Source organism: Trachinotus anak, unplaced genomic scaffold (genome assembly GCF_046630095.1).
Source record: "Trachinotus anak isolate AG129_WGS33_773 ecotype Australia unplaced genomic scaffold, CSIRO_AGI_Tana_v1 ptg000003l, whole genome shotgun sequence".
NCBI classification, from domain to species: domain Eukaryota; kingdom Metazoa; phylum Chordata; class Actinopteri; order Carangiformes; family Carangidae; genus Trachinotus; species Trachinotus anak.
The window spans coordinates 19,836,395-19,860,492 of record NW_027273854.1 but is presented as its reverse complement, the minus strand read 5'-3'; the positions used below and the strand labels follow the sequence as shown (position 1 = coordinate 19,860,492).

The 24,098-nt window shown below is 47.9% G+C and overlaps 15 non-coding genes and 2 pseudogenes across 15 annotated transcripts; all 17 read left to right on the top strand.

Annotated features, from left to right (window-relative positions):
* The first annotated feature begins 348 nt into the window (after nucleotides 1-348).
* LOC139618896 (U5 spliceosomal RNA) lies at nucleotides 349-463 on the top strand. Its single transcript, XR_011689902.1, has one exon. It is a non-coding gene; the product is annotated as a U5 spliceosomal RNA (small nuclear RNA).
* A 164-nt stretch (nucleotides 464-627) lies between these two features.
* Nucleotides 628-819, top strand: LOC139619717 (U2 spliceosomal RNA). Its single transcript, XR_011690662.1, has one exon. It is a non-coding gene; the product is annotated as a U2 spliceosomal RNA (small nuclear RNA).
* A 395-nt stretch (nucleotides 820-1,214) lies between these two features.
* Nucleotides 1,215-1,329, top strand: LOC139618894 (U5 spliceosomal RNA). The gene has a single exon (XR_011689900.1). It is a non-coding gene; the product is annotated as a U5 spliceosomal RNA (small nuclear RNA).
* A 5,742-nt stretch (nucleotides 1,330-7,071) lies between these two features.
* Nucleotides 7,072-7,245, top strand: LOC139619703 (U2 spliceosomal RNA; annotated as a pseudogene).
* Nucleotides 7,246-7,644: 399 nt separating this feature from the next.
* LOC139618893 (U5 spliceosomal RNA) lies at nucleotides 7,645-7,759 on the top strand. Its single transcript, XR_011689899.1, has one exon. It is a non-coding gene; the product is annotated as a U5 spliceosomal RNA (small nuclear RNA).
* A 164-nt stretch (nucleotides 7,760-7,923) lies between these two features.
* On the top strand, nucleotides 7,924-8,115 carry LOC139619706 (U2 spliceosomal RNA). The gene has a single exon (XR_011690661.1). It is a non-coding gene; the product is annotated as a U2 spliceosomal RNA (small nuclear RNA).
* Nucleotides 8,116-8,510: 395 nt separating this feature from the next.
* On the top strand, nucleotides 8,511-8,625 carry LOC139618892 (U5 spliceosomal RNA). The gene has a single exon (XR_011689898.1). It is a non-coding gene; the product is annotated as a U5 spliceosomal RNA (small nuclear RNA).
* Nucleotides 8,626-8,789: 164 nt separating this feature from the next.
* Nucleotides 8,790-8,981, top strand: LOC139619695 (U2 spliceosomal RNA). The gene has a single exon (XR_011690658.1). It is a non-coding gene; the product is annotated as a U2 spliceosomal RNA (small nuclear RNA).
* Nucleotides 8,982-9,368: 387 nt separating this feature from the next.
* LOC139618891 (U5 spliceosomal RNA) lies at nucleotides 9,369-9,483 on the top strand. Its single transcript, XR_011689897.1, has one exon. It is a non-coding gene; the product is annotated as a U5 spliceosomal RNA (small nuclear RNA).
* A 164-nt stretch (nucleotides 9,484-9,647) lies between these two features.
* Nucleotides 9,648-9,839, top strand: LOC139619434 (U2 spliceosomal RNA). The gene has a single exon (XR_011690430.1). It is a non-coding gene; the product is annotated as a U2 spliceosomal RNA (small nuclear RNA).
* Nucleotides 9,840-10,234: 395 nt separating this feature from the next.
* Nucleotides 10,235-10,349, top strand: LOC139618890 (U5 spliceosomal RNA). The gene has a single exon (XR_011689896.1). It is a non-coding gene; the product is annotated as a U5 spliceosomal RNA (small nuclear RNA).
* Nucleotides 10,350-16,103: 5,754 nt separating this feature from the next.
* On the top strand, nucleotides 16,104-16,278 carry LOC139619783 (U2 spliceosomal RNA; annotated as a pseudogene).
* Nucleotides 16,279-16,665: 387 nt separating this feature from the next.
* On the top strand, nucleotides 16,666-16,780 carry LOC139619344 (U5 spliceosomal RNA). The gene has a single exon (XR_011690343.1). It is a non-coding gene; the product is annotated as a U5 spliceosomal RNA (small nuclear RNA).
* A 164-nt stretch (nucleotides 16,781-16,944) lies between these two features.
* On the top strand, nucleotides 16,945-17,136 carry LOC139619433 (U2 spliceosomal RNA). Its single transcript, XR_011690429.1, has one exon. It is a non-coding gene; the product is annotated as a U2 spliceosomal RNA (small nuclear RNA).
* A 395-nt stretch (nucleotides 17,137-17,531) lies between these two features.
* On the top strand, nucleotides 17,532-17,646 carry LOC139618888 (U5 spliceosomal RNA). Its single transcript, XR_011689894.1, has one exon. It is a non-coding gene; the product is annotated as a U5 spliceosomal RNA (small nuclear RNA).
* A 164-nt stretch (nucleotides 17,647-17,810) lies between these two features.
* LOC139619432 (U2 spliceosomal RNA) lies at nucleotides 17,811-18,002 on the top strand. The gene has a single exon (XR_011690428.1). It is a non-coding gene; the product is annotated as a U2 spliceosomal RNA (small nuclear RNA).
* Nucleotides 18,003-18,397: 395 nt separating this feature from the next.
* LOC139619312 (U5 spliceosomal RNA) lies at nucleotides 18,398-18,512 on the top strand. Its single transcript, XR_011690314.1, has one exon. It is a non-coding gene; the product is annotated as a U5 spliceosomal RNA (small nuclear RNA).
* The last annotated feature ends 5,586 nt before the right edge of the window (nucleotides 18,513-24,098 follow it).

Genomic DNA, 24,098 nt, shown 5'->3' with positions numbered 1-24,098 from the left:
ACGCAAACGTACAGTTTCAAATGCCCCTCTTGCAGTGGCTGGAGGAAGGTGAGTCAACCTGCCCCACAGCTGATATCCCTCACGCGCCCTGGAAGGGCTGCTAGCCTCCAATCAACCCCGCATTTTCCCTGTATTTTGGTCCCCGGGGGCCTGCAAGCGCCTGATAACTTGAGAAATTTGTGGGGATTGCATGTTGAGGCCCAGACACTTTTCTCCACAGCCCGATTGGCTAGAGCCCGTGACAACATGGGGAGGGGGCGGGGATTTGGCAAGCTAAGAGAAGGCTACCGTGAGGGCGGTGACTGGGACCAATGGGGTCCTCGGCCGCTCTTGAGGAGAGGCCTGTACTGACTCTGGTTTCTCTTCATCACGCACAAGTCTTTCGCCTTTTACTAAAGACTTCCGTGGAGAGGAACACCAATGAGTTTAAGCTATTTTTGGCAGGCTCTGCCGTATGGCTGAGCCCTTTGAGTTTGTGAAAAGTCAAACAGCTGTCGAGGTCAGGAATGGGGAGGTGGGCGGAGGTGGTGAAAAGCAGCCATTGCTCCGCTCATGTCAAAAGCAGCCAACCGCGACCAGCGAGATTTGTGCCAAGAGCCTGGCTGGAACGCCAGACACTTTGGGCCCATCGCTTCTCGGCCTTTTGGCTAAGATCAAGTGTAGTATCTGTTCTTATCAGTTTAATATCTGATATGTCCTCTACCCGAGGACAAACATATTAAACGGATTTTTAGAACTGGGAGCTGAAAAAGGGGCTTGCCCCGTTCACTCCACGCATCGACCTGGCATTGCAGTGCCGCCGGGAACGGTGCACCCTTCTCTGGCCGTGTGGAAAAGCAAGCAAGCAAGCAAGCAAGCAAACAATGACGCAAACGTACAGTTTCAAATGCCCCTCTGGCAGTGGCTGGAGGAAGGTGAGTCAACCTGCCCCACAGCTGATATCCCTCACGCGCCCTGGAAGGGCTGCTAGCCTCCAATCAACCCCGCATTTTCCCTGTATTTTGGTCCCCGGGGGCCTGCAAGCGCCTGATAACTTGAGAAATTTGTGGGGATTGCATGTTGAGGCCCAGACACTTTTCTCCACAGCCCGATTGGCTAGAGCCCGTGACAACATGGGGAGGGGGCGGGGATTTGGCAAGCTAAGAGAAGGCTACCGTGAGGGCGGTGACTGGGACCAATGGGGTCCTCGGCCGCTCTTGAGGAGAGGCCTGTACTGACTCTGGTTTCTCTTCATCACGCACAAGTCTTTCGCCTTTTACTAAAGACTTCCGTGGAGAGGAACACCAATGAGTTTAAGCTATTTTTGGCAGGCTCTGCCGTATGGCTGAGCCCTTTGAGTTTGTGAAAAGTCAAACAGCTGTCGAGGTCAGGAATGGGGAGGTGGGCGGAGGTGGTGAAAAGCAGCCATTGCTCCGCTCATGTCAAAAGCAGCCAACCGCGACCAGCGAGATTTGTGCCAAGAGCCTGGCTGGAACGCCAGACACTTTGGCTTCTCGGCCTTTTGGCTAAGACTGCGGTCGCCTCCTTTTGATGGTTAAATTCTTGCCTGTTGTGGCTCTGAGTTAAACCAGCTCTTGGGAGGAAATTGTCTACATTCCTTGTTTAAAGTTGTGCAACTTTTCTGTAGTTGCATATCTTAAACAAATAGGAATTCATTGGCCCAGAGAATCTCTTACCTGCGCTCTGCCGGATTCAACACCTTGTCCAGGCCAAAACTTGAAAAGGTAAGTACGTTTTTAGATTTTTTTCCTTTTTATATTTTTAATTGTATTTACTTATTTATTGTTCATTGTTTTTTTGTCCATTGTAAGTTTTTTACTGATTTTAGATCCTTTTAGCTTGTGGTGCCTCCACCATGTCGGCCACCCATGCCAACATGCGGAGGCACCACAGCGTCCGTTTTAAGTTTAAAGAAAAGGATGGAAAGCTCCTGGAGATGTCAAGGCTAGATTTCTCCAGGAAGCTAATCCAACAGGCTTTGAAATTCACAGCAAACGATTTGAATTGTATTTTGACCCTACCATTAAATAAAGGTTTTGATGTAAGCTTCCAGTCTGCGGCTATCTTGAGAGAATTTTGGACAAGATTTGAGTCTGTGAAACCCCAGTTTTCTGCATTTGTTGTTGAAAAACTGACTGATAATGCATTGAAAACAGTCATTGTCAGAATGTTTAATGAGACAGTGAATGCAGAAGACATTTGTATATGGCTGGGGAGATACTGCACTGTTAAAGGCCAGGCTACCAAAGTGAGAGATGAGGACGGCATCTGGAATTGCGCTTGGAGGGTCCCCATTCAACAATGGCAGGACCCCCAGGGCTTCCAAGGCCTGAAACATCTGCCGTCAATGATAGTTCTGGGTGAAAACAGGGGCTACATCCACTACCAAGGTCAGCCCAAGCTCTGCCGCAAGTGCGGTGAGCATGGGCACCTGGTAGAAGCGTGCACAAAAACCTTTTGCGGAAAGTGTAGAGAAATTGGGCACACTTTTGAGGAGTGCACCAATGGCAGGAAGTGCAACCTTTGTGGAGAAACAAATCATCTCTTCAGAGCTTGCCCCAAATCGTTTGCCAACAAACTAAAGGCAGCAAAAGCCAATGAACAAAATGGAGGACAAAAAGAAAAAGAGCAGGTTGAAGAGGCTGGGCAGGAAAATTCAAATCTCCCGCCAGATACTGTGATTGGAGAGGAGGGATCATGTGAGGCGGGAGAGGGGGAGGGGCCTGCAACAGCCCCATCAATGGAGAGTGGAGAGGAGGATGGGGAGATGCAGGAAGTGGGCGGAGCTAGTTCAGAAATGGAAGATTTTCAACCACCTGAAAATAGTGAGGATGCCCCCCTCCCCGATGCCCAGCAAACAAAGAGACTTGCATCGGAATTGTCCTCTGAGTCTCCTGTAGCCTCAGAGAAGAGGGGAAGAGTTGGGACTCTCTCAGACAGTTCATCTGTGGAGGAGCCCAGAGTCTTCCCCTCCAATTCACCAAATGAAGTCTCTTTCCTGACAGTAGCTCTACAATCAACCCCTAAGGACTCCAAGCTAAATGCAGCCTTGCGTCAAAGGCCAACCCCCAGAGTCCGACGGGGGAATGGAGCTCAACTCCCTCCTTCATCACCTGTTGAAGTGAAGGAGGAGCCCCGTTCACAAGAAATAGTCTAACTGCCTTTTTTTTTTAAAAAAAAAGATATTTTAGCATCTTAAACCTCTATTTAGTGTTTTTAAAATTTCATACCTGTTGTTTTTAATCATACTCATGACACTCACCTTCTCAACCATCAATGTGAGAAGTGTGAAGTCGAGAGTTAGAGCCCAGAGTGTTTTATCCTTTCTTAATTCTACAAAGTCAGATGTGTTTTTAATGCAGGAATGTGGCATACCGTTTTTAAAACACTACCGACAGTGGGAGGAGATGTGGCCACAGACATCGATATGGAGCGGATCAAACCAAAATAAGAACGATGGAGTGGCCATTTTAATAAAAAACCCTCAGGTTCTGGTGAAGGGTAGCACTGTGGTGAGAGACGGTAGGGCACTTTTAGCACACTTGACCTTTATGGGACAGGATTTTAACCTTCTCAATATTTATGGCTTTAACGACAAAAATGACAGGTATGACCTTTTAGAAGACCTGCAGTCCCACATGCTAGGGAGAGTGCCATTAGTTTTAGGAGGTGATTTTAACTGTATTTTAAGTCGAAAAGATAGAAAAAGAACAGGGGAAGATTTTAAAATTGACAAAACATCGGTTTTATTACAGGGCATATGCAGGGATTTTAAACTACAAGACTGTTTTAAAACCATGCATCCCAGAGAGGAGGGCTTCACCTGGTTCAGTGGTGATGGCACCAGAGCCTCTCGCATAGATTTTATTTTCACACGGGACTGCCCGCCGACCGATGCTAGATTGACCCCTGTTTTCTTTTCTGACCACCTGATGCTCTCCTGCACCCTTTCACTCTCTTCAGGTGTGACTTTTGGAAGTGGTCTGTGGAAACTCAACTGCTCCCTGCTTGAAGATCAACATCTAGTTCAGCAGTACAGGGAGCAGTACCGAGAGTGGCAGACCCTTCAAGACATGTACGATACACGAGCACACTGGTGGGAGATGGTGAAGGGAAAGACCCAGACTTTTTTCAGACAGGCAGGCAAAAAAAGAAAGGGCAAGGAGAACAGACGCATGATGGGACTGCAGAAGCGACTACAGCGCTATTTTAACCTCAACCAAAATGGAATGGATTTTAATGAAGAAATTAGAGAAATCAAATCAGAGATGTCGGTTTTAGCTGAAATTAAAAGCAAGGGTGTCATTTTAAGGAGCAGGGAACGGGAAATAGAGGAGGGTGAGAAGTGCACCAGGTATTTTTTTAAGAAAATTGTTAGTAAAGGGGGGACCATTTTAAAACTAAAAAAGGAAAACGGGTGCATAACAGAGAATATCGAAGAAATTAAACAGATTGTGGAAAATTTTTACGTAGAATTGTATAAAGAAAAGCCCATTAGAATAGACACCATGAATGAAGTTTTAAAATCCATCGATAAAAAAGTAAAAGACAGTGTGCTTTTAACCCAAGATTTTACCATTCTAGAGTTAAATAAATGTTTGTCAAGTTTTAAAAAAGGGAAGTCCCCAGGACAGGATGGACTTCCCTTGGAATTTTATTTGACCTTTTGGGACATTTTAGCACCTGATTTGATCCATGTTTTTAAAGACTTTGAGCACCTAGACCGACTTCCTGACAGTTTTAGAGTAGGGATAGTGACTCTACTGCACAAAAACAAAGACAAGACCGACCTGATGAACTGGAGACCTATCGCACTTTTAAACCTTGATTGTAAACTTTTTAGCAAACTTTTAGCCTCACGTATGTCCTTGTTTTTAAAGGGGGTGATTCACCCGGATCAAGGCTGTGCCATCCCAGGGAGGAAGATCACCGACAGCCTGGTACTGATCCGAGACACCATCTGTTACGCGAGAGACAGAAACATCCGGCTAGTAGTCCTAAATTTAGATTTTGAGAAAGCCTTCGATCGGGTCTCGCACCAGTACCTTTTCAAGGTACTGCAAAAAATGGGGTTCCCAGAAAGGTTTCTAGCTTGGGTGGGATTGCTGTATCGGGACATTACCAGCAAATTTGTGATTAACGGGCATTTGACAAAAGCAGTCGATATTAACTGCGGTGTCCGTCAGGGTTGTCCGTTATCTGCCCTCCTATACATAACATGTATAGAACCGCTGGCACAGATCTTGAGAAGGGATCAACGAATCAATGGGTTGGGAGTACCGGGGAGCGGGGGACTGGACACCAAGTGTATTTTATACATGGACGACGTGAACATTTTATGCACCGACCTTTTATCCGTCAACAGGACGCTGGACTTGACTGACTGGTTTGGACAGGCTTCTGGGTCAAAGTTGAACAAAAACAAGACCCAAGCCCAATTTTATGGACCGTGGACAGCGACTGAGATGACAGGACTCCCTTTGACTGTGACCCAGACTGACCAAAAAATACTGGGGATCAAATTTGACAGGGAGGGAGAAGGAACAACAAATTGGCCAGACGTGGTAGGGAAAGTAAAACAAAGACTAGGATATTGGGGACTTAGAGGACTGACTATTGAAGGAAAGGTTTTAATCATCAAAGCGGTGATTTTACCTTTGCTTTTACTCATCAGTTCTGTTTTTATCCCACCTAGGAGAGTGCTTTTAGATCTGGAGCGAGCCATCTTTTATTTCCTGTGGGGCTCCAAGTGGGAGAGACTGAGGAGGGAGGTCATGAAAAGGCCAAAAGAGAAAGGAGGAAAAGGAGTGCCTGACCTGTACTTGTTTTTAGGAAGCCGATACACCGCACTACACCTCAAACAAGCCACAGACCCATCCGGAAACCCCAAAACTACAGCCATGACACGTTTCTGGATGGGATCGTACCTCAGACGATTGAAGATTTTACCTACAGATCTTAAAGTACCCGTGTCTTTTAGCCTGCCACCAGCCTATGCTTTTATCCCGACGTTTTTAAAGCATTTTAAACTGGAGCAGGAGGAGCTGCATATTTTAACCAACCACCGTTCTCTGATCTCTGTTGTGCAGGAGCAGGAGCCAGTGAGTCCAGTGCGCGGGCTCGCATTTGGCGAGCCCTCAACAGTTTGGCGCAACGTGAACCATTCCGCTCTTCCAAACAGACTCCGGGACCTGTCATGGATGGTGGCTCATGAGATTCTCCCAGTCAGGTCCGTCATGCACTCCCGGGGCATGTCAACACGCTCAACCTGCCCCCGACCCGGTTGTGGCGCGCCAGAGTCGGTGAGGCATTTGCTCTGGGAGTGCAGCGCTGCCGTAGACCAGTGGGCAATGGCCGGCTCCTTGCAATTCCCGTACTTGCCAGCAAGGGAGGTCCTTACAGCACAACTGGTGCTGTATGGGGTGAGCCAAAAAACACTGAAGAACGATGACTTTGCCCAGATGTGGCTCACCCTAGCCGCCATCAAAGACGCCATATGGACCTCCAGAAACTTGCTGGTAAGGAAGCACATGCAGATCCCCCCCGTGGCTGTGATCCGGATGGCTGTAGGCGGCAGGCCTAGGACACAGCCACAAAGAAGCATCGCCTCTGTGCCCATTCGGACGAAGGAGCCGGAGCCACACATGAAAAGGTCAAAGCAGCGGCGGCCTGGCTCTCCGGGTGAGGCAGGTGGGAAGGAGCAACAGGGTGAGGATCTCCTCTGAGCACCACGACAGGATCCCGAGAGACCAAATGTTTGGGGGAGCGGAATGAGTGACCCTGGGTAGGGACTCATTCTGCTCCTGCACAAAATTAGAAAGAAGAGAAGTTTTAAACCAATGCACTCCCTTTTTAAAGATTTGGGACACTCCATGGTTTTCATTTGTGAGATGGATTTTATGTTTGACAACATGTAAAACCCCTTGAAATATTTGTTTTTAATGTTTTAAAAAAAAAACAAACAAACAAACAATGGTTTTACAACTATTTATCATAGTGTTGTGATTATAATGTACCCTTTGTATCTCAAGATGTAAACCTTCTTTGAAAAAACTTGAAATGAGTGTCAATAAATCTTTTCGAAAGAAAAATCTGTTCTTATCAGTTTAATATCTGATATGTCCTCTACCCGAGGACAAACATATTAAACGGATTTTTAGAACTGGGAGCTGAAAAAGGGGCTTGCTCCGTTCACTCCACGCATCGACCTGGCATTGCAGTGCCGCCGGGAACGGTGCACCCTTCTCTGGCCGTGTGGAAAAGCAAGCAAGCAAGCAAGCAAGCAAGCAAACAATGACGCAAACGTACAGTTTCAAATGCCCCTCTGGCAGTGGCTGGAGGAAGGTGAGTCAACCTGCCCCACAGCTGATATCCCTCACGCGCCCTGGAAGGGCTGCTAGCCTCCAATCAACCCCGCATTTTCCCTGTATTTTGGTCCCCGGGGGCCTGCAAGCGCCTGATAACTTGAGAAATTTGTGGGGATTGCATGTTGAGGCCCAGACACTTTTCTCCACAGCCCGATTGGCTAGAGCCCGTGACAACATGGGGAGGGGGCGGGGATTTGGCAAGCTAAGAGAAGGCTACCGTGAGGGCGGTGACTGGGACCAATGGGGTCCTCGGCCGCTCTTGAGGAGAGGCCTGTACTGACTCTGGTTTCTCTTCATCACGCACAAGTCTTTCGCCTTTTACTAAAGACTTCCGTGGAGAGGAACACCAATGAGTTTAAGCTATTTTTGGCAGGCTCTGCCGTATGGCTGAGCCCTTTGAGTTTGTGAAAAGTCAAACAGCTGTCGAGGTCAGGAATGGGGAGGTGGGCGGAGGTGGTGAAAAGCAGCCATTGCTCCGCTCATGTCAAAAGCAGCCAACCGCGACCAGCGAGATTTGTGCCAAGAGCCTGGCTGGAACGCCAGACACTTTGGGCCCATCGCTTCTCGGCCTTTTGGCTAAGATCAAGTGTAGTATCTGTTCTTATCAGTTTAATATCTGATATGTCCTCTACCCGAGGACAAACATATTAAACGGATTTTTAGAACTGGGAGCTGAAAAAGGGGCTTGCCCCGTTCACTCCACGCATCGACCTGGCATTGCAGTGCCGCCGGGAACGGTGCACCCTTCTCTGGCCGTGTGGAAAAGCAAGCAAGCAAGCAAGCAAGCAAACAATGACGCAAACGTACAGTTTCAAATGCCCCTCTGGCAGTGGCTGGAGGAAGGTGAGTCAACCTGCCCCACAGCTGATATCCCTCACGCGCCCTGGAAGGGCTGCTAGCCTCCAATCAACCCCGCATTTTCCCTGTATTTTGGTCCCCGGGGGCCTGCAAGCGCCTGATAACTTGAGAAATTTGTGGGGATTGCATGTTGAGGCCCAGACACTTTTCTCCACAGCCCGATTGGCTAGAGCCCGTGACAACATGGGGAGGGGGCGGGGATTTGGCAAGCTAAGAGAAGGCTACCGTGAGGGCGGTGACTGGGACCAATGGGGTCCTCGGCCGCTCTTGAGGAGAGGCCTGTACTGACTCTGGTTTCTCTTCATCACGCACAAGTCTTTCGCCTTTTACTAAAGACTTCCGTGGAGAGGAACACCAATGAGTTTAAGCTATTTTTGGCAGGCTCTGCCGTATGGCTGAGCCCTTTGAGTTTGTGAAAAGTCAAACAGCTGTCGAGGTCAGGAATGGGGAGGTGGGCGGAGGTGGTGAAAAGCAGCCATTGCTCCGCTCATGTCAAAAGCAGCCAACCGCGACCAGCGAGATTTGTGCCAAGAGCCTGGCTGGAACGCCAGACACTTTGGGCCCATCGCTTCTCGGCCTTTTGGCTAAGATCAAGTGTAGTATCTGTTCTTATCAGTTTAATATCTGATATGTCCTCTACCCGAGGACAAACATATTAAACGGATTTTTAGAACTGGGAGCTGAAAAAGGGGCTTGCCCCGTTCACTCCACGCATCGACCTGGCATTGCAGTGCCGCCGGGAACGGTGCACCCTTCTCTGGCCGTGTGGAAAAGCAAGCAAGCAAGCAAGCAATGACGCAAACGTACAGTTTCAAATGCCCCTCTGGCAGTGGCTGGAGGAAGGTGAGTCAACCTGCCCCACAGCTGATATCCCTCACGCGCCCTGGAAGGGCTGCTAGCCTCCAATCAACCCCGCATTTTCCCTGTATTTTGGTCCCCGGGGGCCTGCAAGCGCCTGATAACTTGAGAAATTTGTGGGGATTGCATGTTGAGGCCCAGACACTTTTCTCCACAGCCCGATTGGCTAGAGCCCGTGACAACATGGGGAGGGGGCGGGGATTTGGCAAGCTAAGAGAAGGCTACCGTGAGGGCGGTGACTGGGACCAATGGGGTCCTCGGCCGCTCTTGAGGAGAGGCCTGTACTGACTCTGGTTTCTCTTCATCACGCACAAGTCTTTCGCCTTTTACTAAAGACTTCCGTGGAGAGGAACACCAATGAGTTTAAGCTATTTTTGGCAGGCTCTGCCGTATGGCTGAGCCCTTTGAGTTTGTGAAAAGTCAAACAGCTGTCGAGGTCAGGAATGGGGAGGTGGGCGGAGGTGGTGAAAAGCAGCCATTGCTCCGCTCATGTCAAAAGCAGCCAACCGCGACCAGCGAGATTTGTGCCAAGAGCCTGGCTGGAACGCCAGACACTTTGGGCCCATCGCTTCTCGGCCTTTTGGCTAAGATCAAGTGTAGTATCTGTTCTTATCAGTTTAATATCTGATATGTCCTCTACCCGAGGACAAACATATTAAACGGATTTTTAGAACTGGGAGCTGAAAAAGGGGCTTGCTCCGTTCACTCCACGCATCGACCTGGCATTGCAGTGCCGCCGGGAACGGTGCACCCTTCTCTGGCCGTGTGGAAAAGCAAGCAAGCAAGCAAGCAAGCAAACAATGACGCAAACGTACAGTTTCAAATGCCCCTCTGGCAGTGGCTGGAGGAAGGTGAGTCAACCTGCCCCACAGCTGATATCCCTCACGCGCCCTGGAAGGGCTGCTAGCCTCCAATCAACCCCGCATTTTCCCTGTATTTTGGTCCCCGGGGGCCTGCAAGCGCCTGATAACTTGAGAAATTTGTGGGGATTGCATGTTGAGGCCCAGACACTTTTCTCCACAGCCCGATTGGCTAGAGCCCGTGACAACATGGGGAGGGGGCGGGGATTTGGCAAGCTAAGAGAAGGCTACCGTGAGGGCGGTGACTGGGACCAATGGGGTCCTCGGCCGCTCTTGAGGAGAGGCCTGTACTGACTCTGGTTTCTCTTCATCACGCACAAGTCTTTCGCCTTTTACTAAAGACTTCCGTGGAGAGGAACACCAATGAGTTTAAGCTATTTTTGGCAGGCTCTGCCGTATGGCTGAGCCCTTTGAGTTTGTGAAAAGTCAAACAGCTGTCGAGGTCAGGAATGGGGAGGTGGGCGGAGGTGGTGAAAAGCAGCCATTGCTCCGCTCATGTCAAAAGCAGCCAACCGCGACCAGCGAGATTTGTGCCAAGAGCCTGGCTGGAACGCCAGACACTTTGGGCCCATCGCTTCTCGGCCTTTTGGCTAAGACTGCGGTCGCCTCCTTTTGATGGTTAAATTCTTGCCTGTTGTGGCTCTGAGTTAAACCAGCTCTTGGGAGGAAATTGTCTACATTCCTTGTTTAAAGTTGTGCAACTTTTCTGTAGTTGCATATCTTAAACAAATAGGAATTCATTGGCCCAGAGAATCTCTTACCTGAGCTCTGCCGGATTCAACACCTTGTCCAGGCCAAAACTTGAAAAGGTAAGTACGTTTTTAGATTTTTTTCCTTTTTTATATTTTTAATTGTATTTACTTATTTATTGTTCATTGTTTTTTTGTCCATTGTAAGTTTTTTACTGATTTTAGATCCTTTTAGCTTGTGGTGCCTCCACCATGTCGGCCACCCATGCCAACATGCGGAGGCACCACAGCGTCCGTTTTAAGTTTAAAGAAAAGGATGGAAAGCTCCTGGAGATGTCAAGGCTAGATTTCTCCAGGAAGCTAATCCAACAGGCTTTGAAATTCACAGCAAACGATTTGAATTGTATTTTGACCCTACCATTAAACAAAGGTTTTGATGTAAGCTTCCAGTCTGCGGCTATCTTGAGAGAATTTTGGACAAGATTTGAGTCTGTGAAACCCCAGTTTTCTGCATTTGTTGTTGAAAAACTGACTGATAATGCATTGAAAACAGTCATTGTCAGAATGTTTAATGAGACAGTGAATGCAGAAGACATTTGTATATGGCTGGGGAGATACTGCACTGTTAAAGGCCAGGCTACCAAAGTGAGAGATGAGGACGGCATCTGGAATTGCGCTTGGAGGGTCCCCATTCAACAATGGCAGGACCCCCAGGGCTTCCAAGGCCTGAAACATCTGCCGTCAATGATAGTTCTGGGTGAAAACAGGGGCTACATCCACTACCAAGGTCAGCCCAAGCTCTGCCGCAAGTGTGGTGAGCATGGGCACCTGGTAGAAGCGTGCACAAAAACCTTTTGCGGAAAGTGTAGAGAAATTGGGCACACTTTTGAGGAGTGCACCAATGGCAGGAAGTGCAACCTTTGTGGAGAAACAAATCATCTCTTCAGAGCTTGCCCCAAATCGTTTGCCAACAAACTAAAGGCAGCAAAAGCCAATGAACAAAATGGAGGACAAAAAGAAAAAGAGCAGGTTGAAGAGGCTGGGCAGGAAAATTCAAATCTCCCGCCAGATACTGTGATTGGAGAGGAGGGATCATGTGAGGCGGGAGAGGGGGAGGGGCCTGCAACAGCCCCATCAATGGAGAGTGGAGAGGAGGATGGGGAGATGCAGGAAGTGGGCGGAGCTAGTTCAGAAATGGAAGATTTTCAACCACCTGAAAATAGTGAGGATGCCCCCCTCCCCGATGCCCAGCAAACAAAGAGACTTGCATCGGAATTGTCCTCTGAGTCTCCTGTAGCCTCAGAGAAGAGGGGAAGAGTTGGGACTCTCTCAGACAGTTCATCTGTGGAGGAGCCCAGAGTCTTCCCCTCCAATTCACCAAATGAAGTCTCTTTTCTGACAGTAGCTCTACAATCAACCCCTAAGGACTCCAAGCTAAATGCAGCCTTGCGTCAAAGGCCAACCCCCAGAGTCCGACGGGGGAATGGAGCTCAACTCCCTCCTTCATCACCTGTTGAAGTGAAGGAGGAGCCCCGTTCACAAGAAATAGTCTAACTGCCTTTTTTTAAAAAAAAAAAAAGATATTTTAGCATCTTAAACCTCTATTTAGTGTTTTTAAAATTTCATACCTGTTGTTTTTAATCATACTCATGACACTCACCTTCTCAACCATCAATGTGAGAAGTGTGAAGTCGAGAGTTAGAGCCCAGAGTGTTTTATCCTTTCTTAAATCTACAAAGTCAGATGTGTTTTTAATGCAGGAATGTGGCATACCGTTTTTAAAACACTACCGACAGTGGGAGGAGATGTGGCCACAGACATCGATATGGAGCGGATCAAACCAAAATAAGAACGATGGAGTGGCCATTTTAATAAAAAACCCTCAGGTTCTGGTGAAGGGTAGCACTGTGGTGAGAGACGGTAGGGCACTTTTAGCACACTTGACCTTTATGGGACAGGATTTTAACCTTCTCAATATTTATGGCTTTAACGACAAAAATGACAGGTATGACCTTTTAGAAGACCTGCAGTCCCACATGCTAGGGAGAGTGCCATTAGTTTTAGGAGGTGATTTTAACTGTATTTTAAGTCGAAAAGATAGAAAAAGAACAGGGGAAGATTTTAAAATTGACAAAACATCGGTTTTATTACAGGGCATATGCAGGGATTTTAAACTACAAGACTGTTTTAAAACCATGCATCCCAGAGAGGAGGGCTTCACCTGGTTCAGTGGTGATGGCACCAGAGCCTCTCGCATAGATTTTATTTTCACACGGGACTGCCCGCCGACCGATGCTAGATTGACCCCTGTTTTCTTTTCTGACCACCTGATGCTCTCCTGCACCCTTTCACTCTCTTCAGGTGTGACTTTTGGAAGTGGTCTGTGGAAACTCAACTGCTCCCTGCTTGAAGATCAACATCTAGTTCAGCAGTACAGGGAGCAGTACCGAGAGTGGCAGACCCTTCAAGACATGTACGATACACGAGCACACTGGTGGGAGATGGTGAAGGGAAAGACCCAGACTTTTTTCAGACAGGCAGGCAAAAAAAGAAAGGGCAAGGAGAACAGACGCATGATGGGACTGCAGAAGCGACTACAGCGCTATTTTAACCTCAACCAAAATGGAATGGATTTTAATGAAGAAATTAGAGAAATCAAATCAGAGATGTCGGTTTTAGCTGAAATTAAAAGCAAGGGTGTCATTTTAAGGAGCAGGGAACGGGAAATAGAGGAGGGTGAGAAGTGCACCAGGTATTTTTTTAAGAAAATTGTTAGTAAAGGGGGGACCATTTTAAAACTAAAAAAGGAAAACGGGTGCATAACAGAGAATATCGAAGAAATTAAACAGATTGTGGAAAATTTTTACGTAGAATTGTATAAAGAAAAGCCCATTAGAATAGACACCATGAATGAAGTTTTAAAATCCATCGATAAAAAAGTAAAAGACAGTGTGCTTTTAACCCAAGATTTTACCATTCTAGAGTTAAATAAATGTTTGTCAAGTTTTAAAAAAGGGAAGTCCCCAGGACAGGATGGACTTCCCTTGGAATTTTATTTGACCTTTTGGGACATTTTAGCACCTGATTTGATCGATGTTTTTAAAGACTTTGAGCACCTAGACCGACTTCCTGACAGTTTTAGAGTAGGGATAGTGACTCTACTGCACAAAAACAAAGACAAGACCGACCTGATGAACTGGAGACCTATCGCACTTTTAAACCTTGATTGTAAACTTTTTAGCAAACTTTTAGCCTCACGTATGTCCTTGTTTTTAAAGGGGGTGATTCACCCGGATCAAGGCTGTGCCATCCCAGGGAGGAAGATCACCGACAGCCTGGTACTGATCCGAGACACCATCTGTTACGCGAGAGACAGAAACATCCGGCTAGTAGTCCTAAATTTAGATTTTGAGAAAGCCTTCGATCGGGTCTCGCACCAGTACCTTTTCAAGGTACTGCAAAAAATGGGGTTCCCAGAAAGGTTTCTAGCTTGGGTGGGATTGCTGTATCGGGACATTACCAGCAAATTTGTGATTAACGGGCATTTGACAAAAGCAGTCGATATTAACTGCGGTGTCCGTCAGGGTTGTCCGTTATCTGCCCTCCTATACATAACATGTATAGAACCGCTGGCACAGATCTTGAGAAGGGATCAACGAATCAATGGGTTGGGAGTACCGGGGAGCGGGGGACTGGACACCAAGTGTATTTTATACATGGACGACGTGAACATTTTATGCACCGACCTTTTATCCGTCAACAGGACGCTGGACTTGACTGACTGGTTTGGACAGGCTTCTGGGTCAAAGTTGAACAAAAACAAGACCCAAGCCCAATTTTATGGACCGTGGACAGCGACTGAGATGACAGGACTCCCTTTGACTGTGACCCAGACTGACCAAAAAATACTGGGGATCAAATTTGACAGGGAGGGAGAAGGAACAACAAATTGGCCAGACGTGGTAGGGAAAGTAAAACAAAGACTAGGATATTGGGGACTTAGAGGACTGACTATTGAAGGAAAGGTTTTAATCATCAAAGCGGTGATTTTACCTTTGCTTTTACTCATCAGTTCTGTTTTTATCCCACCTAGGAGAGTGCTTTTAGATCTGGAGCGAGCCATCTTTTATTTCCTGTGGGGCTCCAAGTGGGAGAGACTGAGGAGGGAGGTCATGAAAAGGCCAAAAGAGAAAGGAGGAAAAGGAGTGCCTGACCTGTACTTGTTTTTAGGAAGCCGATACACCGCACTACACCTCAAACAAGCCACAGACCCATCCGGAAACCCCAAAACTACAGCCATGACACGTTTCTGGATGGGATCGTACCTCAGACGATTGAAGATTTTACCTACAGATCTTAAAGTACCCGTGTCTTTTAGCCTGCCACCAGCCTATGCTTTTATCCCGACGTTTTTAAAGCATTTTAAACTGGAGCAGGAGGAGCTGCATATTTTAACCAACCACCGTTCTCTGATCTCTGTTGTGCAGGAGCAGGAGCCAGTGAGTCCAGTGCGCGGGCTCGCATTTGGCGAGCCCTCAACAGTTTGGCGCAACGTGAACCATTCCGCTCTTCCAAACAGACTCCGGGACCTGTCATGGATGGTGGCTCATGAGATTCTCCCAGTCAGGTCCGTCATGCACTCCCGGGGCATGTCAACACGCTCAACCTGCCCCCGACCCGGTTGTGGCGCGCCAGAGTCGGTGAGGCATTTGCTCTGGGAGTGCAGCGCTGCCGTAGACCAGTGGGCAATGGCCGGCTCCTTGCAATTCCCGTACTTGCCAGCAAGGGAGGTCCTTACAGCACAACTGGTGCTGTATGGGGTGAGCCAAAAAACACTGAAGAACGATGACTTTGCCCAGATGTGGCTCACCCTAGCCGCCATCAAAGACGCCATATGGACCTCCAGAAACTTGCTGGTAAGGAAGCACATGCAGATCCCCCCCGTGGCTGTGATCCGGATGGCTGTAGGCGGCAGGCCTAGGACACAGCCACAAAGAAGCATCGCCTCTGTGCCCATTCGGACGAAGGAGCCGGAGCCACACATGAAAAGGTCAAAGCAGCGGCGGCCTGGCTCTCCGGGTGAGGCAGGTGGGAAGGAGCAACAGGGTGAGGATCTCCTCTGAGCACCACGACAGGATCCCGAGAGACCAAATGTTTGGGGGAGCGGAATGAGTGACCCTGGGTAGGGACTCATTCTGCTCCTGCACAAAATTAGAAAGAAGAGAAGTTTTAAACCAATGCACTCCCTTTTTAAAGATTTGGGACACTCCATGGTTTTCATTTGTGAGATGGATTTTATGTTTGACAACATGTAAAACCCCTTGAAATATTTGTTTTTAATGTTTAAAAAAAAAAAAAAAAACAAACAAACAATGGTTTTACAACTATTTATCATATTGTTGTGATTATAATGTACCCTTTGTATCTCAAGATGTAAACCTTCTTTGAAAAAACTTGAAATGAGTGTCAATAAATCTTTTCGAAAGAAAAAATCTGTTCTTATCAGTTTAATATCTGATATGTCCTCTACCCGAGGACAAACATATTAAACGGATTTTTAGAACTGGGAGCTGAAAAAGGGGCTTGCTCCGTTCACTCCACGCATCGACCTGGCATTGCAGTGCCGCCGGGAACGGTGCACCCTTCTCTGGCCGTGTGGAAAAGCAAGCAAGCAAGCAAACAATGACGCAAACGTACAGTTTCAAATGCCCCTCTGGCAGTGGCTGGAGGAAGGTGAGTCAACCTGCCCCACAGCTGATATCCCTCACGCGCCCTGGAAGGGCTGCTAGCCTCCAATCAACCCCGCATTTTCCCTGTATTTTGGTCCCCGGGGGCCTGCAAGCGCCTGATAACTTGAGAAATTTGTGGGGATTGCATGTTGAGGCCCAGACACTTTTCTCCACAGCCCGATTGGCTAGAGCCCGTGACAACATGGGGAGGGGGCGGGGATTTGGCAAGCTAAGAGAAGGCTACCGTGAGGGCGGTGACTGGGACCAATGGGGTCCTCGGCCGCTCTTGAGGAGAGGCCTGTACTGACTCTGGTTTCTCTTCATCACGCACAAGTCTTTCGCCTTTTACTAAAGATTTCCGTGGAGAGGAACACCAATGAGTTTAAGCTATTTTTGGCAGGCTCTGCCGTATGGCTGAGCCCTTTGAGTTTGTGAAAAGTCAAACAGCTGTCGAGGTCAGGAATGGGGAGGTGGGCGGAGGTGGTGAAAAGCAGCCATTGCTCCGCTCATGTCAAAAGCAGCCAACCGCGACCAGCGAGATTTGTGCCAAGAGCCTGGCTGGAACGCCAGACACTTTGGGCCCATCGCTTCTCGGCCTTTTGGCTAAGATCAAGTGTAGTATCTGTTCTTATCAGTTTAATATCTGATATGTCCTCTACCCGAGGACAAACATATTAAACGGATTTTTAGAACTGGGAGCTGAAAAAGGGGCTTGCTCCGTTCACTCCACGCATCGACCTGGCATTGCAGTGCCGCCGGGAACGGTGCACCCTTCTCTGGCCGTGTGGAAAAGCAAGCAAGCAAGCAAGCAAGCAAACAATGACGCAAACGTACAGTTTCAAATGCCCCTCTGGCAGTGGCTGGAGGAAGGTGAGTCAACCTGCCCCACAGCTGATATCCCTCACGCGCCCTGGAAGGGCTGCTAGCCTCCAATCAACCCCGCATTTTCCCTGTATTTTGGTCCCCGGGGGCCTGCAAGCGCCTGATAACTTGAGAAATTTGTGGGGATTGCATGTTGAGGCCCAGACACTTTTCTCCACAGCCCGATTGGCTAGAGCCCGTGACAACATGGGGAGGGGGCGGGGATTTGGCAAGCTAAGAGAAGGCTACCGTGAGGGCGGTGACTGGGACCAATGGGGTCCTCGGCCGCTCTTGAGGAGAGGCCTGTACTGACTCTGGTTTCTCTTCATCACGCACAAGTCTTTCGCCTTTTACTAAAGACTTCCGTGGAGAGGAACACCAATGAGTTTAAGCTATTTTTGGCAGGCTCTGCCGTATGGCTGAGCCCTTTGAGTTTGTGAAAAGTCAAACAGCTGTCGAGGTCAGGAATGGGGAGGTGGGCGGAGGTGGTGAAAAGCAGCCATTGCTCCGCTCATGTCAAAAGCAGCCAACCGCGACCAGCGAGATTTGTGCCAAGAGCCTGGCTGGAACGCCAGACACTTTGGGCCCATCGCTTCTCGGCCTTTTGGCTAAGATCAAGTGTAGTATCTGTTCTTATCAGTTTAATATCTGATATGTCCTCTACCCGAGGACAAACATATTAAACGGATTTTTAGAACTGGGAGCTGAAAAAGGGGCTTGCTCCGTTCACTCCACGCATCGACCTGGCATTGCAGTGCCGCCGGGAACGGTGCACCCTTCTCTGGCCGTGTGGAAAAGCAAGCAAGCAAGTAAGCAAGCAAAAAATGACGCAAACGTACAGTTTCAAATGCCCCTCTGGCAGTGGCTGGAGGAAGGTGAGTCAACCTGCCCCACAGCTGATATCCCTCACGCGCCCTGGAAGGGCTGCTAGCCTCCAATCAACCCCGCATTTTCCCTGTATTTTGGTCCCCGGGGGCCTGCAAGCGCCTGATAACTTGAGAAATTTGTGGGGATTGCATGTTGAGGCCCAGACACTTTTCTCCACAGCCCGATTGGCTAGAGCCCGTGACAACATGGGGAGGGGGCGGGGATTTGGCAAGCTAAGAGAAGGCTACCGTGAGGGCGGTGACTGGGACCAATGGGGTCCTCGGCCGCTCTTGAGGAGAGGCCTGTACTGACTCTGGTTTTTCTTCATCACGCACAAGTCTTTCGCCTTTTACTAAAGACTTCCGTGGAGAGGAACACCAATGAGTTTAAGCTATTTTTGGCAGGCTCTGCCGTATGGCTGAGCCCTTTGAGTTTGTGAAAAGTCAAACAGCTGTCGAGGTCAGGAATGGGGAGGTGGGCGGAGGTGGTGAAAAGCAGCCATTGCTCCGCTCATGTCAAAAGCAGCCAACCGCGACCAGCGAGATTTGTGCCAAGAGCCTGGCTGGAACGCCAGACACTTTGGGCCCATCGCTTCTCGGCCTTTTGGCTAAGACTGCGGTCGCCTCCTTTTGATGGTTAAATTCTTGCCTGTTGTGGCTCTGAGTTAAACCAGCTCTTGGGAGGAAATTGTCTACATTCCTTGTTTAAAGTTGTGCAACTTTTCTGTAGTTGCATATCTTAAACAAATAGGAATTCATTGGCCCAGAGAATCTCTTACCTGAGCTCTGCCGGATTCAACACCTTGTCCAGGCCAAAACTTGAAAAGGTAAGTACGTTTTTAGATTTTTTTCCTTTTTTATATTTTTAATTGTATTTACTTATTTATTGTTCATTGTTTTTTTGTCCATTGTAAGTTTTTTACTGATTTTAGATCCTTTTAGCTTGTGGTGCCTCCACCATGTCGGCCACCCATGCCAACATGCGGAGGCACCACAGCGTCCGTTTTAAGTTTAAAGAAAAGGATGGAAAGCTCCTGGAGATGTCAAGGCTAGATTTCTCCAGGAAGCTAATCCAACAGGCTTTGAAATTCACAGCAAACGATTTGAATTGTATTTTGACCCTACCATTAAATAAAGGTTTTGATGTAAGCTTCCAGTCTGCGGCTATCTTGAGAGAATTTTGGACAAGATTTGAGTCTGTGAAACCCCAGTTTTCTGCATTTGTTGTTGAAAAACTGACTGATAATGCATTGAAAACAGTCATTGTCAGAATGTTTAATGAGACAGTGAATGCAGAAGACATTTGTATATGGCTGGGGAGATACTGCACTGTTAAAGGCCAGGCTACCAAAGTGAGAGATGAGGACGGCATCTGGAATTGCGCTTGGAGGGTCCCCATTCAACAATGGCAGGACCCCCAGGGCTTCCAAGGCCTGAAACATCTGCCGTCAATGATAGTTCTGGGTGAAAACAGGGGCTACATCCACTACCAAGGTCAGCCCAAGCTCTGCCGCAAGTGTGGTGAGCATGGGCACCTGGTAGAAGCGTGCACAAAAACCTTTTGCGGAAAGTGTAGAGAAATTGGGCACACTTTTGAGGAGTGCACCAATGGCAGGAAGTGCAACCTTTGTGGAGAAACAAATCATCTCTTCAGAGCTTGCCCCAAATCGTTTGCCAACAAACTAAAGGCAGCAAAAGCCAATGAACAAAATGGAGGACAAAAAGAAAAAGAGCAGGTTGAAGAGGCTGGGCAGGAAAATTCAAATCTCCCGCCAGATACTGTGATTGGAGAGGAGGGATCATGTGAGGCGGGAGAGGGGGAGGGGCCTGCAACAGCCCCATCAATGGAGAGTGGAGAGGAGGATGGGGAGATGCAGGAAGTGGGCGGAGCTAGTTCAGAAATGGAAGATTTTCAACCACCTGAAAATAGTGAGGATGCCCCCCTCCCCGATGCCCAGCAAACAAAGAGACTTGCATCGGAATTGTCCTCTGAGTCTCCTGTAGCCTCAGAGAAGAGGGGAAGAGTTGGGACTCTCTCAGACAGTTCATCTGTGGAGGAGCCCAGAGTCTTCCCCTCCAATTCACCAAATGAAGTCTCTTTTCTGACAGTAGCTCTACAATCAACCCCTAAGGACTCCAAGCTAAATGCAGCCTTGCGTCAAAGGCCAACCCCCAGAGTCCGACGGGGGAATGGAGCTCAACTCCCTCCTTCATCACCTGTTGAAGTGAAGGAGGAGCCCCGTTCACAAGAAATAGTCTAACTGCCTTTTTTTTTTTTAAAAAAAAAAAAGATATTTTAGCATCTTAAACCTCTATTTAGTGTTTTTAAAATTTCATACCTGTTGTTTTTAATCATACTCATGACACTCACCTTCTCAACCATCAATGTGAGAAGTGTGAAGTCGAGAGTTAGAGCCCAGAGTGTTTTATCCTTTCTTAATTCTACAAAGTCAGATGTGTTTTTAATGCAGGAATGTGGCATACCGTTTTTAAAACACTACCGACAGTGGGAGGAGATGTGGCCACAGACATCGATATGGAGCGGATCAAACCAAAATAAGAACGATGGAGTGGCCATTTTAATAAAAAACCCTCAGGTTCTGGTGAAGGGTAGCACTGTGGTGAGAGACGGTAGGGCACTTTTAGCACACTTGACCTTTATGGGACAGGATTTTAACCTTCTCAATATTTATGGCTTTAACGACAAAAATGACAGGTATGACCTTTTAGAAGACCTGCAGTCCCACATGCTAGGGAGAGTGCCATTAGTTTTAGGAGGTGATTTTAACTGTATTTTAAGTCGAAAAGATAGAAAAAGAACAGGGGAAGATTTTAAAATTGACAAAACATCGGTTTTATTACAGGGCATATGCAGGGATTTTAAACTACAAGACTGTTTTAAAACCATGCATCCCAGAGAGGAGGGCTTCACCTGGTTCAGTGGTGATGGCACCAGAGCCTCTCGCATAGATTTTATTTTCACACGGGACTGCCCGCCGACCGATGCTAGATTGACCCCTGTTTTCTTTTCTGACCACCTGATGCTCTCCTGCACCCTTTCACTCTCTTCAGGTGTGACTTTTGGAAGTGGTCTGTGGAAACTCAACTGCTCCCTGCTTGAAGATCAACATCTAGTTCAGCAGTACAGGGAGCAGTACCGAGAGTGGCAGACCCTTCAAGACATGTACGATACACGAGCACACTGGTGGGAGATGGTGAAGGGAAAGACCCAGACTTTTTTCAGACAGGCAGGCAAAAAAAGAAAGGGCAAGGAGAACAGACGCATGATGGGACTGCAGAAGCGACTACAGCGCTATTTTAACCTCAACCAAAATGGAATGGATTTTAATGAAGAAATTACAGAAATCAAATCAGAGATGTCGGTTTTAGCTGAAATTAAAAGCAAGGGTGTCATTTTAAGGAGCAGGGAACGGGAAATAGAGGAGGGTGAGAAGTGCACCAGGTATTTTTTTAAGAAAATTGTTAGTAAAGGGGGGACCATTTTAAAACTAAAAAAGGAAAACGGGTGCATAACAGAGAATATCGAAGAAATTAAACAGATTGTGGAAAATTTTTACGTAGAATTGTATAAAGAAAAGCCCATTAGAATAGACACCATGAATGAAGTTTTAAAATCCATCGATAAAAAAGTAAAAGACAGTGTGCTTTTAACCCAAGATTTTACCATTCTAGAGTTAAATAAATGTTTGTCAAGTTTTAAAAAAGGGAAGTCCCCAGGACAGGATGGACTTCCCTTGGAATTTTATTTGACCTTTTGGGACATTTTAGCACCTGATTTGATCGATGTTTTTAAAGACTTTGAGCACCTAGACCGACTTCCTGACAGTTTTAGAGTAGGGATAGTGACTCTACTGCACAAAAACAAAGACAAGACCGACCTGATGAACTGGAGACCTATCGCACTTTTAAACCTTGATTGTAAACTTTTTAGCAAACTTTTAGCCTCACGTATGTCCTTGTTTTTAAAGGGGGTGATTCACCCGGATCAAGGCTGTGCCATCCCAGGGAGGAAGATCACCGACAGCCTGGTACTGATCCGAGACACCACCTGTTACGCGAGAGACAGAAACATCCGGCTAGTAGTCCTAAATTTAGATTTTGAGAAAGCCTTCGATCGGGTCTCGCACCAGTACCTTTTCAAGGTACTGCAAAAAATGGGGTTCCCAGAAAGGTTTCTAGCTTGGGTGGGATTGCTGTATCGGGACATTACCAGCAAATTTGTGATTAACGGGCATTTGACAAAAGCAGTCGATATTAACTGCGGTGTCCGTCAGGGTTGTCCGTTATCTGCCCTCCTATACATAACATGTATAGAACCGCTGGCACAGATCTTGAGAAGGGATCAACGAATCAATGGGTTGGGAGTACCGGGGAGCGGGGGACTGGACACCAAGTGTATTTTATACATGGACGACGTGAACATTTTATGCACCGACCTTTTATCCGTCAACAGGACGCTGGACTTGACTGACTGGTTTGGACAGGCTTCTGGGTCAAAGTTGAACAAAAACAAGACCCAAGCCCAATTTTATGGACCGTGGACAGCGACTGAGATGACAGGACTCCCTTTGACTGTGACCCAGACTGACCAAAAAATACTGGGGATCAAATTTGACAGGGAGGGAGAAGGAACAACAAATTGGCCAGACGTGGTAGGGAAAGTAAAACAAAGACTAGGATATTGGGGACTTAGAGGACTGACTATTGAAGGAAAGGTTTTAATCATCAAAGCGGTGATTTTACCTTTGCTTTTACTCATCAGTTCTGTTTTTATCCCACCTAGGAGAGTGCTTTTAGATCTGGAGCGAGCCATCTTTTATTTCCTGTGGGGCTCCAAGTGGGAGAGACTGAGGAGGGAGGTCATGAAAAGGCCAAAAGAGAAAGGAGGAAAAGGAGTGCCTGACCTGTACTTGTTTTTAGGAAGCCGATACACCGCACTACACCTCAAACAAGCCACAGACCCATCCGGAAACCCCAAAACTACAGCCATGACACGTTTCTGGATGGGATCGTACCTCAGACGATTGAAGATTTTACCTACAGATCTTAAAGTACCCGTGTCTTTTAGCCTGCCACCAGCCTATGCTTTTATCCCGACGTTTTTAAAGCATTTTAAACTGGAGCAGGAGGAGCTGCATATTTTAACCAACCACCGTTCTCTGATCTCTGTTGTGCAGGAGCAGGAGCCAGTGAGTCCAGTGCGCGGGCTCGCATTTGGCGAGCCCTCAACAGTTTGGCGCAACGTGAACCATTCCGCTCTTCCAAACAGACTCCGGGACCTGTCATGGATGGTGGCTCATGAGATTCTCCCAGTCAGGTCCGTCATGCACTCCCGGGGCATGTCAACACGCTCAACCTGCCCCCGACCCGGTTGTGGCGCGCCAGAGTCGGTGAGGCATTTGCTCTGGGAGTGCAGCGCTGCCGTAGACCAGTGGGCAATGGCCGGCTCCTTGCAATTCCCGTACTTGCCAGCAAGGGAGGTCCTTACAGCACAACTGGTGCTGTATGGGGTGAGCCAAAAAACACTGAAGAACGATGACTTTGCCCAGATGTGGCTCACCCTAGCCGCCATCAAAGACGCCATATGGACCTCCAGAAACTTGCTGGTAAGGAAGCACATGCAGATCCCCCCCGTGGCTGTGATCCGGATGGCTGTAGGCGGCAGGCCTAGGACACAGCCACAAAGAAGCATCGCCTCTGTGCCCATTCGGACGAAGGAGCCGGAGCCACACATGAAAAGGTCAAAGCAGCGGCGGCCTGGCTCTCCGGGTGAGGCAGGTGGGAAGGAGCAACAGGGTGAGGATCTCCTCTGAGCACCACGACAGGATCCCGAGAGACCAAATGTTTGGGGGAGCGGAATGAGTGACCCTGGGTAGGGACTCACTCTGCTCCTGCACAAAATTAGAAAGAAGAGAAGTTTTAAACCAATGCACTCCCTTTTAAAGATTTGGGACACTCCATGGTTTTCATTTGTGAGATGGATTTTATG